This window comes from Zootoca vivipara, chromosome 3 (assembly GCF_963506605.1).
Source record: "Zootoca vivipara chromosome 3, rZooViv1.1, whole genome shotgun sequence".
Taxonomy (NCBI): Eukaryota; Metazoa; Chordata; class Lepidosauria; order Squamata; family Lacertidae; genus Zootoca; species Zootoca vivipara.
Window position 1 is genome coordinate 85368023 of NC_083278.1, and position 13446 is coordinate 85381468.

The window sequence follows — 13446 nt, forward strand, 5'->3', positions numbered from 1 at the left end:
GATTAATAGGGACAGAAGGGAGTGTGATCCTTAATTGGGAGCACTGCCATTTCTAGGAGATGTGTTCTTTGTTCTCTCACTGTGATTATTAAAGTTTCTAACTTGTAAGACGTTCCTTTCTTTGATCTTCCGATCTACTGCCATGGGGGGGGGTAGGATTTCATGAAATCGTTTTGATTTCTAGATGATTGGGTTACCTGTCAGACTTGGCCTGCAGGGGGTGGGGTGGGGTGGGATAGGGATCCAGCCCACAGGCTGTATTCAATTCTCAACTCCTGCTTCAGAAGATTCTCAGCAAACTGAATGGGCATGGAGCAAGTTAGGCATGTATTTTCTGCTCAAGTCCAGGCACTTTGTCACTTCTCCCACTCTTATCCTATTCTGAGATTCATGGGCAATTCAGGCTTGGCAAATTCTGATACAAACCGACCTGATTTGCAACTCCCAGACTAATGTGTTGATTAGAGTTGAGCTCTTTACCAGCTTTCACACTTCCTAAAAATTCCAACGAGCTTCTTAGCACCAAAAATGTATCAGAAATTATTTTGTGTTAAAATATATTTTAAAAGGGACCAATACAAAAAAATTGCATTCCTATTTAAATAAATATTTAAAAGTAAATTATGTTGTGCAGATATTAAAAAAAATACAATTAAGACAGAAATGGAATGGGATTTTTGGGGGGTGAAAAGTTGTGGACATGGATATGGACAGGAAATAGACAGATCTACTCTTCCTAAGAGTCTCACTTTCTGCCATCAAGGTTGTGTCATAGGGCCCTCTTATTTTCTCGTATTGCCCTATGGTGGGGGAATGGGGATTCCTAACCATAATCAAGACACTTACTATGAGGAGCTGCTACCCACTCATGGAAGTTATTTCTGCCTCCCGGGTAGGGATGGATAAACCCAACCATTTAATTTTCCCCATTTTTCCCAGTCTTGAGTTCTCCATGCCTCTTCATGAGTTTGTGCTTTTAAAAAAAATAAAAAATAAAAAATAAAGTTCTCATGAAAATTCATCAGGATTGTAATGTAAATTTCTCCTTGATTGCAATTTTGCCTAATGTACACATTTCTGCAAAACAATTTCCCCTACTATGAAGTATTTTCCGGTGTTATTTTCATGCACATACATGCCTTTTTATGCAGATTTTACCCTAGTAGGTGTATTCTTGTACACATGACTTGGCTGCTGGATCCCACTGCATAAGTCTGAATTTTAAAGGATGACTATGCTTTGGTTCACTTACTTTCAGAAAGTGTGAATTATATAGATTTGCCTTGAAATGCAAGTGGAATTGAATTCCCCCCCCCAATCCCCCCTCCCAGAGAGGCTTCCCACAAACTCCAAGATTCACAGCTCTACACATTTTTCTGGTCCGAGTCTAATAAAATTAATCTTGCATTTGCCCCGAGCACTGTAACATTAATGAATCATATAACTGGAAATAAATATATATCTCCCATTGCCTCTGATTCCAGCTCTCCTCTTTGATTTCCTCCTTGACAATCTGCACCCCCTGGTGTGCTCTCTCAGTACATATCAGTAACATACCATGTGCTCTTGAGGACCCAGCACAGCATAAATGGCATTTTTGCAATGTTTTAACTAGGTCTGTGGCATCATTAAGCAAATTAGGAAATAAAAAGGCTCCGGAAAGCCAGCAGGAAACCTTTAATTCTCAGGTTTGTTGTGGACTTTCAATGCTATTCCTGATGAGAACTTAGTGCTCATTTATCCTGTTTTCAACCAATGGACTAAGTCACATGTTAACATCCTGGTATTAAGGTTAAAGGGCGGGGCAAAGGGGGAATTGATTAGGCTAATTGGGTTGGCTACTCAGTTCCTATTCTCCCATCATAGGGTAAAAGATAAGAAACTTTCTGTTCTTTAATTGAGCTGGGCAGCTTGGAAAGGGTGGCTTTACAAAAAAAAAAAAAGCCTTGTTTAAAGGCATCAGATTGCAAGAGACAACTGACCATTTGGAACAGAGGTGTGGGAATTTTTCCAGACTGCATCCCACTTAGGCAAACTTTGGGAGTGTGGAATGGCAATGGTTGGCAGGGCTGAAAGCTAAAAGTGGGTAGCTCTTTGTACAATAGGCTACATTCAAGCCATACAAATGCCAGAGGTTTCCATACCTCCATCCAGTCAAGCAAGAGCGACTATCACATTCTAGCCTGCCTAAAGCATTTGAAGAGAGATGTGGAGCAGGGCCAGGGAGGAGATGTGGCCTAGAGAGTCTCAGGGCCCAGACATAGAGGCCTGTAGGGCTCATAGAGCCCCCACTCCTACCACCCTGATTTAGAGGAAGAAACATTTAATGACTAATTAGATTTTTATCAAATAAAGGTGCTGTGTTTCCCAGGGCTAAAGCTGAGTAAATGTGGGTTTACTTCCTTTTCATAAGAAGGATAATGAATGTTGACGGGTGAAATGCTTTGTCAAATATAATTCAGCATGGGCATGTTGAAGTTTTTGCTGTGTCCTTTTAGATCAGGGTTCATATTTCTAGAATGTTCTGCTCAATAAAATATGGTATTGCCACCATCACCACCTAGAGTTGCCAGACTCAATAGAGGACAGGACTTCTGTGCCTTTAATTGCCCTGCTCTCTTTTGAGTCTGGAAACCTTAAAGAGAAAGCAGCAGACCCTTTGTTTAATTTCCAAGCAAAGGGTCTGCTGGTTTCTCTTTAAGGTTTCCAGACTCAAAAGAGAGCAGGGCAATTAAAGGCACAGAAGTCCTGTCCTCTATTGAGTCTGGCAACCCTATCACCACCTTTGCCTAAAAGAGTTATCTAAGAGCGAAGCACTGAAATTGGGAGAGCAAAGGCATACAAATCTTTGCTGTGTAGTTTATGAACCTGAAGCCCATAGGCATAGAAGATGGCATACAGAAGTGAAGGTTATTCGGCTGCAGGGGGTCCAATGCATTAAAAGAGGCAGCAGGGCCACACTGTGGACCACACCTCCCTGTTGTCATGAGAATATAACCAGAATCTTGCTGAATCATACCAAAGACTCATCTAATTCAGTCCTATTGTGGCCAACCTGCTACCTATGGGAAGTCCATTGGAATTGAGTGCTGGTGTTGGAGCAGGAGAAGTTCCCACATGCAGCTGTTACATCCTATATGGAAATATAAAGCATGGTCAACAGCAACAATTTGAAGTCCAAATTGATTCCAATGAATTTTGAGTCATGGCCACCTTTGTGGCTCCTTTGAAAGAAGGAACGCTGTGCTTCTCCTTATTCTGCAGCTGTATTCCTCAAAAACATGAAAAGAGCAATCACATATTCTATAATGGATTGTTCTGTGCACCTATGAGGTTTCTTTTCAGTTCCATCATGTCAACACATGGTACCACACCATTGAGGGTCATGGACACAGAAGATTTAAAAATGGCTATAGAAGGAACCTGTCTCACATATGTAGGATTGTTCAGCAGAGACCAAAACTGTTCCTTCCTGTACTTCGTACAATCACCTTTTTTAATAAAAAAACAACCAAAAAATCCAGACACTTCCCTTGGGACACAGTTCCACAGCCTAATAAATTTCAACATTAATTAATGTTCCCTCATGCACAGAAATCTCACACGCCTTTTCTTTCTCTTTGAAGCTCAGGGGGAATGTTCATTATCTCTATCTGTCTTGCTCACCATTTCCTACCAGGCTTATCAAGGCCCCTTTGACTTTCTCTTTTCTTCCCCCTTTCTCCAAATGAGTTGAAGAGAGCATAATCAAATTAGGAAATAATAATGAGGCAACATGTACCATGGGTTTCATCTGACAAGTCAAATTCTCCAAAGGGCATCTGGATGTGTGAGTGATGAGAAGGCAGGATTCAGAAATATGGGGAGGGAGTTGGCTCTAATGATAATTGGCCTATGAAAAGGCAGAATTAAGACTCAGCTTGTGTGTGGTGAAAAGAGGAAATGCATTTTTTTAAAAAGGAAAGAAAGAAAATATGCAACAATTACATCGTTGTCTGCTCTAGGGACTGTGAGACATCTGCAAATAAATGACTTATTTCAGTTATTTCTAATGAGCTTAATGAGCTTCAGGAGACAGAGGCCCAACTGGAAGGCATAACCTAAGTTTGACTTTTACTCCCTTGGTATCTCTACTGATGATATTGCTGACTCACTCCATGTGGGTGTCTGCAAGGATCCTAACCTCAATATGAAGGACATGAGAGCCAGTGTGGTGTTAGAGTGTCGGACTAGAACCTGGGGGGCCAGGGTTCAAGTCCCCACTTGGCCATGAAGGTCACTGCCTTTCAGCCTAAGCTGATTAAATGAGGAGGGGGTTAAATGAGGATGAGGAGAGCCATGTATGCCATCTTGAGTTCCTTGAAGAAGAAAATGTAGGGTATAAATGGAACACATGAATAAATAAGTAAACTAGGCACTGAGATGCACAGCATCAGGGTACAGTGAGTCCTAAAGGCCCCTAGGATGGCATTGTGTAGATTGGTATGAAGGAGAACCATTGTGAATGTCAGTGGTCTGTGTTTGGCTGAGCTTGAGTCTGGACTAAGGATTCTGAGCCCCTGTGTTCTGATCTGATACACATACCCTCCAACTCCCGGATTGAAAAATCCGGGATCAGCGGTGGTGCGGCACCGGAAGTCGCTTCTACGCGGCGGTGCAGCACTGGAAGTCGCACTGGAAGGTGCGACACTGGAAGTCGCACTGGAAGGTGCGGCACTGGAAGTCGCACTGGAAGGTGCAGCACTGGAAGTCGCTTCTACGCATGTCCAGACATGCATAGAAGCGACTTCCGGGGCCGGCGCCACCTGATTTCCGGGGCCGTTCTGCCCATGTCTGGGCACCGGTGCCAGGCTGCCCATGTCTGCATGTCTGGGCACCAGAAATCGCTTCTGCACATGTCCAGACATGCACAGACAGCCGGGAGATGGGACATGGCCGCTGGCAGAAGCTTTATTTACGGGATATAATCAATTCAGGATAACAGCAGGAAACAATAACAAAATATGGGGGGGTTCCGGCGAAAAATGGGAGACTTGGCAGCTATGTTGATTCATGATATCCAATCACAGAACATTTCAGGATTTGGGCCTCTTCCATTGGCCCTTAAACTCTGAATTATGATTTGCAGCTTGAAAGTTTAGACAGCCAATCACGTTGGAAGTGGGAGTGGCCCAGGCCTTCACAAATATTATCAAGCAGTTGCTTTGCCCCTGTTATCTAGTTCTGTTAGTTCATTAAAAGTTATTGCTGTTATGACTGTGTCTTGCCTCGCGGGAACTCACCTACACTTCAGTGGACACAGACCAAATGACAGCAACAATATAATATAATCAGCAGCAGGACTGCATGAGTGGAATTGTGTTGAGCTGTTGGCTTCTCAACTTCCTAGCATTACTGCCACTTACTGAGAGGGAAGTGAGCATCTCTCCATTTCTGCATTCACTATTTATAATTCCCCCACCCCCACCATGTGTCTATAATATGCCTGTAACTTAGATAACATTTCATGCATCTGATGGAAGTGGAGTCCGTGGAAACTTATGTCTCAATAGATTTGTTAGTCTCCAAGACTTTATTGATTTTTATGCAGCAGACTAACATGGCTACCTTTCTGAAAATGGTCAAAAATTCCATTATTTCTTAGTGCCCCCCCCCCGCACATTCATTCTGAGTCTCGTTCTGCTTATCAATGAAGCACCATCTTAATTCAGATCAGCTTCTTGAGAATCCAGGCCACATATCTGAAATTAAACAAATATTATCCAGCCTCATCAAGAAACTTTAACATTAGTCACAGCAACACTCTCAGCCATGATTTATTCATGAACTAGTGGAAACCAAGTGCTTCAAAAATAATAATAAAGTCTCCCAAATAGAACTCTCTCTTTTTTGCCTATTACAAAGATATCAACGGTAATTTTCTGTTCACACTATGAGATAATTGCCATTCTGTGATACATGCTGTATGGAATCCCACGGTTTTGTATTTGAGTGCTCTCATAAAAGCTATTAACTTGTTGAGGTTATTAAGCATTAATTTGACACATGACTTCTTCAGAATGGGTGAAAACTGATTTTTTTTTATAAAAAAGGTAGAATATTAATTTAGGAATGGGGGGGAGAGACCACTGACAGGACCAAGATAAGGCTATCAATTGCAACTAGTCATAAGGACTATGGGTGGAGATCTTTCTCTCAGCCGCACCCCTTCTCCCCAGGCCACACCCCTTTTCAAGAGGTTCAGCCTGGCTGGGATGTGTATTTGAACTGTGATAATGTCTCTTTCTTGCCTGGATGGAGGACTAAGACAGGTGCATTTGTAGAAAACCCTCCAACCTGTGTGTGGTTGGAGTGGAGCAACTTTCACATTAATTAACTACATCCACTTTTCCCTCTGCCTCCCCACCCCCCACCACTGAAAGGTTGTCCACAAGGGAATGTGGTGCTTAAATGGAAAAGGGATCCCCTATCCCTGGGCTACAGCATTCCGCTAGCAGGATCAATAGGGAGAAACTGTGGAAGAGGGCTGTTGTCCCCATGTTCTCCTTGTGGGCATCTGCTTGTCCACTGTGAAAAACAGGATGCTGGACTAGAGAGGCATTTGGTCTGATTCAGGAGGCCTCTTCTTATGCTCTTAAGAGCCCAGTTCAGCATCTGTATATAAGGTTTGCCTCACTCACTTCAATGAGAGCAGCTCTGGTGCTCCCATTAGAGTGAATGAGGAAGTAGGAGTGGGCAAATGTGTCCCATTTTCTCCACATTTCCACATGAGTTTATTTTTTTAAAGGGTCCTCATGAAAATATACCAGACTTTTAGTGCAGATTTCTTCTAATATACTTTTTTTTTGCAATTTTCCTTAATAGAATGCCTTTTGGAATGGTATTTTCATGTGTGTGTTTTTATGTGTACTTTAAATATAACACAAACTATTAATTTTATGAATTTAATGAAGGAGGGATGAGCCTTTTTTCTGGCTCATGTTATTTTCACAAGTGTTCCTTCACAACTCTGTCACATCTTGTTACTGCATTATTTTATTTTATTTTATATATAAAAAGCATATACAGTGGTACCTCAGAAGTTGAATGGAATCAATTCCGGAAGTCCGTTCGACTTCCAAAATGTTCGGAAACCAAGGTGTGGCTTCCGATTGGCTGAAGGAAGCTCCTGCAGCCAATCAGAAGCCGGGGAAGTCACGTCGGACATTTGGGTTCCAAAGAACGTTTGCAAAACAGGAACACTCATTTTTGGGTTTGTGGCATTCACGAGCCAAAACGTTCTACTTGCAAGGCGTTCGGGATCCAAGGTACGACTGTATCTAAGATTTTTTTTAAAAGTATTTTCTCTCAAAATGTGCATTTGTAAGCATTTCTCAAATACACATTACTAAAAGTATTTTCTTCCCAATGTATGCATTCTCTGAAAACTGTTTTGATTGTGTGACGAGGACGGTGTCAGGACACTTGGGTGTGTGTCTGTAAAACTTGTGGCTAACTGCATTCCATTTCCTGCATTTGTCTTGGAAGTGTAGATCGGTTAGTTCATATTGGAAATCACAAGAACTGAAGCCCTTGTGGATTAACTTTGGCACTTCCACTAACATATTATGGTGCCCAGCCTTGAAGAAGTTGGCCATCTTTGCTTTATACGCTAGACATGTCACACAGTGCCATCTTGTGGATATCTTGGAAAATCTACTTCAAAGGGTAGACAGTCTAATGAACCTTAAGGAAACCCCAACAATTTCCTTGACCCTAATTAATTGAGAACCTCAGAAACTGGGAGGTTGATTCAGAGGGAAGCCCTGCTGTGCACACTCCATTAAAACGAATGGGGTGAAACATATACTTAAAAGAGTGTGGCAAGAGCCTCACAAATGTCATTATTTTTGTCGGGAGGGGTTAATACAAACAGCTGCAATCCTATGCATTATTTAAGCAAAATACTCACTAAGGGCTCATCCATGCTTCCACCTTTCTCCCAGGAAAACCTGCCCAAATTTCAATTGGGTTTTCTCTGGATTGATAATTGCTCTGATTTAGTATAAAGAGCATGTTTTCTGGGGAAAGCAGTTGGTCAAAGGCAAAACTGCTCGGACCCACGATATCAAACTAAGTCATATAGCAAGTATGAAATCAAGTGGCTTAAGTTAGGCAATTGATTTCAATGGACCTACTCACTACATGACGAAAGCTGAATAGCACCCTATGGGTGTACGGCACAACTGCCCCATTTTGAGCAGGACATCCCAGAAGCCACCCTGGCTTCTGATGCCAATCCTGGATGTCCCATTTTGGCTTCTGCCACCTCCATGGCCTCCACAGCCACCACCACTAGGGTGGGTGTCGACATCTTCCTGGAAGCCGGTGCTGCAATCACCCAGGAACCAAAAGAACATGGAACCAAATGATGCATGCTTTCTAGTGCTATGTTCTCCTATTCTTCTGGTGGGTGGGTGGGTGTGGTGGACAGCGGGGGTGGGATGGTGGGGATGAGGAGGGGGGAAGGTGTGTGGAGGGGGGGAAGGTCATATCCTGGTTGTTAGGTTTTCTTAATATTAATGTGGTCAATGGTGCTACTCATAGAGGTGTGTGTGTTTGTAATCTTAGCCTGCATGGCGGCACACCTGTCGACAATTCAACACACCTGTGGTATGTTAGCAATCTGCCTAACTAGCAGGGGGAGTTTACCTGCTGCACTGAATGCAGCGATGTGATAGGATAATTGATTATTTTGAATACTGTATTTAAGTTGACCAAATGCTATGTATTATATCTTGCTATCCTACTTTCTTATTCTGTACTCTCTGTTTGACTTACTAATTGACTAGTGTAGTATTTAAGAATTCGGTTAATGACTGGGGGAGTGTGTAGTGGTGAGAAGGGGTGTTTTGCAGCTGTTTGATTAGTATTTAAAAGAAAGCTAAGCAAAGATATTGCAGGCAAGTTTTTACTCCATCATCCCAGCCGCTGCACAAACTTGGTTGCCAAAGAAAAGTCCAACACCGATTTGCCTTTGCAGTATATTGGAGGGTTTATAACGGTTCAACCCAAACCCACAGAGGGTGGCGGTTGGACTGGGTGGAGGTGCTCCTTTGCCCATTCCTGCTGACTCCTGCTGGTTAGCATCAATACAGTGGAATGCTCCTTATTCTTTGCAGACTGGTGCAAGGGCTGCTAGCAGGATCCATTACAGCAGCAGCCATGGAAACTCCAGACACAGGGTGTTCCAGGGGAAGGAAGCGGCTGAGCCCAGCCCCAGATCCAACAGAACTGGCCATACTGCCATCATGTGACAGCACTGAGCCTGACGCAAGCCTGTTGACTGCGCCAACTCAAGACTAGCACAGAAATTTCCCTGCTTCAACCAGTGGTGGCCCCACCGCTCCATTCAGGCAGCCAACGTGCAGGGTTCTGATTGCACCCTAAAGAAAATACAGTGCTACCTTGGTTTAAGAACAGCTTGGTTTATGAACAACTTGGATTAAGAACACTGCAACGCCGGGAGTAGGTGTTTTGGTTTGTGAACTTTGCCTTGAAAACAGAACATGTTCCGCTTCCTCTTGAGTGTGTTCCAATTGGGAAAGCACGCCTCGGTTTAAGAACGTTTGGTTTAAGAATGGACTTCCGTAACAGATTAAGTTCGTAAACCAAGGTACCACTGTATATGAATATCTATCACTGTATCTCAGAGAGCTATTGTGAGTTAAACACTGAGGAAAGACACTGTTCTAAGCTCCTTGAATGAAGGGTGGGATACAAATCTGGTAGATATTTTACAGTATCAGCTAAATTATGTTGAGACCACCCACTATTGCTGCAACCTAGCCTAAATTCCCTATGTCCGATGCAGTTCGATGCACAATTATTTGGGACATGGATTACATTATCTTCATTGACAGAAAGGAACAGCTGGGGGGAAAGGCATGCCAGTTTTTGATCATTTTTCATAAAGGGGATTGGAATTCAATAGAAATAAATGGTGTTCAGAGCAATACAAATATTGGAGCTCTGTAACAACTGATGCTATTAAACCTTGCCTGGAAAGAAAGAGAAGCCGAAGTTAAAATTCCAACAGCAGAAAATGTAGGGCAGCTGCATTATTTTATACATTCCCACAGCAATCTTATGAAGTGCTCCCCCCCCCCGGAAGATATTTATATCTTTGATCAGAAAAAAAGAGCTATTGTACAGACCTAAAATTCCAAGATAGGATGATATACTGTATATGAATTGGTGCATAATGATGGTTCAAGAAATCTGTGTCATATGTCAGTCTTTCGCTGGTAAAATTAGTACATGTGATTCTAAACCAGAATAATGAGCTCTTGGCAGTATGTAAAATGTAGCTTTCTTTCATGTACGTGGGAGGGCAAATATTCCATTTGTCACCATCAACTCCCTATACCACATTTTAAATTCTTGTAAAGCAACCCATTTACTACCTAGAATTCAGTGCCTCCAAAATGGAAAAAGAGATGAGTTTTATTATTTCAATTTTCAGAGTGAACATTATCAAATCTGATTTCAAGTTAAAAAAAACCAAACAACTATGAGGCAGAGAGATGTTTAAGGTTGGCATAATAGCATGGTGGCAAAGAAAATGCAAAATATGAGGTATTTGAATTTCAGTTGGTGCAGAATTATATCCGTTGCCAACTATTCACTGTCTAATGACTTCAGGTCCAAACAGTAACTATTGATATGGCTGGGAGTGCTGACGGAAATGTGACTGAGAAAATGGAGTCTTTGGCTGAATACAAGCTCCGCCTGGGGACAAGTAGATCACCCTATTTCTGTGTCATAGCAGTTTCACATGTGCTCCATCATAGGACCACCCCAGCAGATTTTTCATAGATTTTTCACAATACACATGAAAAACTTGCATTTAAATTGCCCATATTTTGTACACCTGAAAAATTCATGTTTTTGTATGCCTTTTGTATGCTTTTAATGTTTGATTTCTGTATTTTAATGTTTTGTTGGAAGCCGCCCAGAGTGGCTGGGGGAACCCGGCCAGATGGGCGGGGTATAAATAAATTATTATTATTATTATTATTATTATTATTATTATTATTATTATTATTATTATTTATTCTAGTGCATCTCTCCACAAAACATAGCTTTGTGCACATTTTAAAAACAAAAACAAACAAAACCCCGATACAGAATCACTAATTTCAGAGTAATGCGCGATCTGAGTGATAGCTATGTTCTGATCTGCATAAAAGGTCTAGGATTGGTCAAGTAGCTCAGTTCACTTCAAAACATGGACTGAACACATTTCTCCTCCATCCCTAGCCCGATATTCCCCATTCACTAAAGGCTTTGCTCACATTCCTGTTCCTTGGCTCCTGCTCCCTCCATCTCTCCTTGTACTGGCTTCCTTGCCCCGGTTTGCTGCATAATTTGTCTCCTTTCCTCAGACCTTCAGCACTGCCTTGGCCTCAGTTTGTTCTGGTTTACTGTTCCTTTACACCTCCTTTCCTTGACCATCTCCTATTTCTGTCCCTCTTTCCCTCAGGTACCTAGAATGTAACCCTCTTCCTCGCTTTGCTTCATCTCGTAATTACAACGAATGAGCATTGGTCCTCTACCCCATGGGTTAGGAACATCAGGCCTGTTGGCCAAATTTGGCCCTTCCAGCCTCTCTGAGTGGCCCTCAGAACTCTCCCCAGGCTACACCCCTCACTGCCCCTGCTTTGCATCATGGCTGTTTTTGCCTAATCGGAATGCGCCCTTGAACTCTGACAATGCCTCTTGCTTGTCTGGATGAAGGATGGAGATCAAGCATGTCAATGGGTGTAGACACTGCCATACTATACAAAGGGGACCTTTACAATCGTTTATCTGTTTGCTTTTGCCTCTGCCTTGCATGTGGCCCTTGGAAGGCTGGCCAGAATGGAATGTGGCCCTTCTACTGAAAAAGGTCCTCCATCCCTGTTCTAGTCTAACATGCTGCTTCTAATCATATCCAGCCAGATGCTCCTTGAATGCCCACCAATGGACAAAAGTCCTACTCTATGGTCCCTATGCTTTGGGAATGGGCATTCAGAGGAATCCTGCCTCTGAATTTGGAGGTTCTGTTTAGCTTTGCTGGCTTATAGCCATTAAGAAATCTGTCATCCATCTATTGGACTAATCCCATTTTAAAGCCACCTGAATTTGTGGCCTTCAGCCCATCTCATGACAGCAAGTGCCATTAATTATGCAGCATGTGAAGAAGCATTTTCTTTTGTCTCTCCTGAAACTCTTGCCAATCATTGTGGCTGGATGATCCCAAGTTCTTATATGATGAGGGAGAAAAGTAAAATCTCTTTTCCCTTTCTTCACAACATACATAATTTTATCAACTTTTTCTCATCTCTTTCCTCAGCTATGCCATTTTCTATGCTAAATAGCTCTGGTAGCTTTAGCCTTTCTCTCTACAGAAGATGTTCCATTACTTTAGTTATTTGGTTGCCCCTTTCTATGCCTTTGGCAGCTCCCCGTTTTGAGGTGGGGCTAGCTAATTGCACACAGTGTTATAGACATAGGCATACCCTGGGTTTTTACAAGGACATCATTATATTTGATGCATGTTTGATGTATTAAACCAGGCATCCCCAAACGGCGGCCCTCCGTGCTAATCTTCTCTGTATCATTCCAATTTTAGTATATGTGCTGCCGAAGCAAGCACCAAACTGCAGCCCTCCAGATGTTTTGGCCTACAACCCCCATGATCCCTAGCTAACAGGACCAGTGGTCGGGGAAGATGGGAATTGTAGTCCAAAACATCTAGAGGGCCAAAGTTTGGGGATGCCTGTATTAAGCTGATCTACTGATTTGCAATGCATTTCATATTTGCTTGATGAATGGAATGTTATTGCTGATTTTATGCTGTTCACTGCTAACCCATATTTTCTTGGTAGTGTAGAACTCTTTTGTAAATAAATAATATTGCCTGTTTTACTTTCAGTTCAGATCTTGCTGTTTAGTTGTTTAGTCATGTCCGACTCTTCATGACCCCATGGACCAGAGCACGACAGGCTTCCACTGCCTCCCGCAGTTTGGTCAGACTCATGTTCGTAGCTTCGAGAATACTGTCCATCCATCTCATCTTCTGTTGTCCCCTTCTCCTTGTGCCCTCATCTTTCCCAACATCAAGGTCTTTTCCAGGGAGTCTTCTCTTCTCATGGGGTGGTCAAAGTATTGGAGCCTCAGCTTCAGGATCTGTCCTTCCAGTGAGCACTCAGCACTCCAGATCTTAATAACCCCTTGAATGAGAGTTGCCTTCTTTTTCACCACTTCACCAAACTGATGTGATTGACTTAACAATGATCCCAATATCAGTTCCCTGGCCAGGCACCTCCAGTTGAGTCTATTTGTGAAATTGAGGTGTTTTACCTCATTGTGCATCACCTGACACTTCAAGTCTCATTTGCCTTTTGGTTGCCCATTCAACTA

The 13446-nt window shown here is 42.5% G+C and overlaps 1 protein-coding gene and 1 non-coding gene across 2 annotated transcripts in view; both read right to left on the bottom strand.

The window, feature by feature from the left end:
* Positions 1 to 13446, bottom strand: part of LRFN2 (leucine rich repeat and fibronectin type III domain containing 2) — a 58294-nt gene that overhangs the window by 10614 nt on the left and 34234 nt on the right. The gene's annotated exons all lie outside the window — the stretch shown is intronic.
* On the bottom strand, positions 12568 to 12679 carry LOC118083283 (U6 spliceosomal RNA). Its single transcript, XR_004692359.1, has one exon. It is a non-coding gene; the product is annotated as a U6 spliceosomal RNA (small nuclear RNA).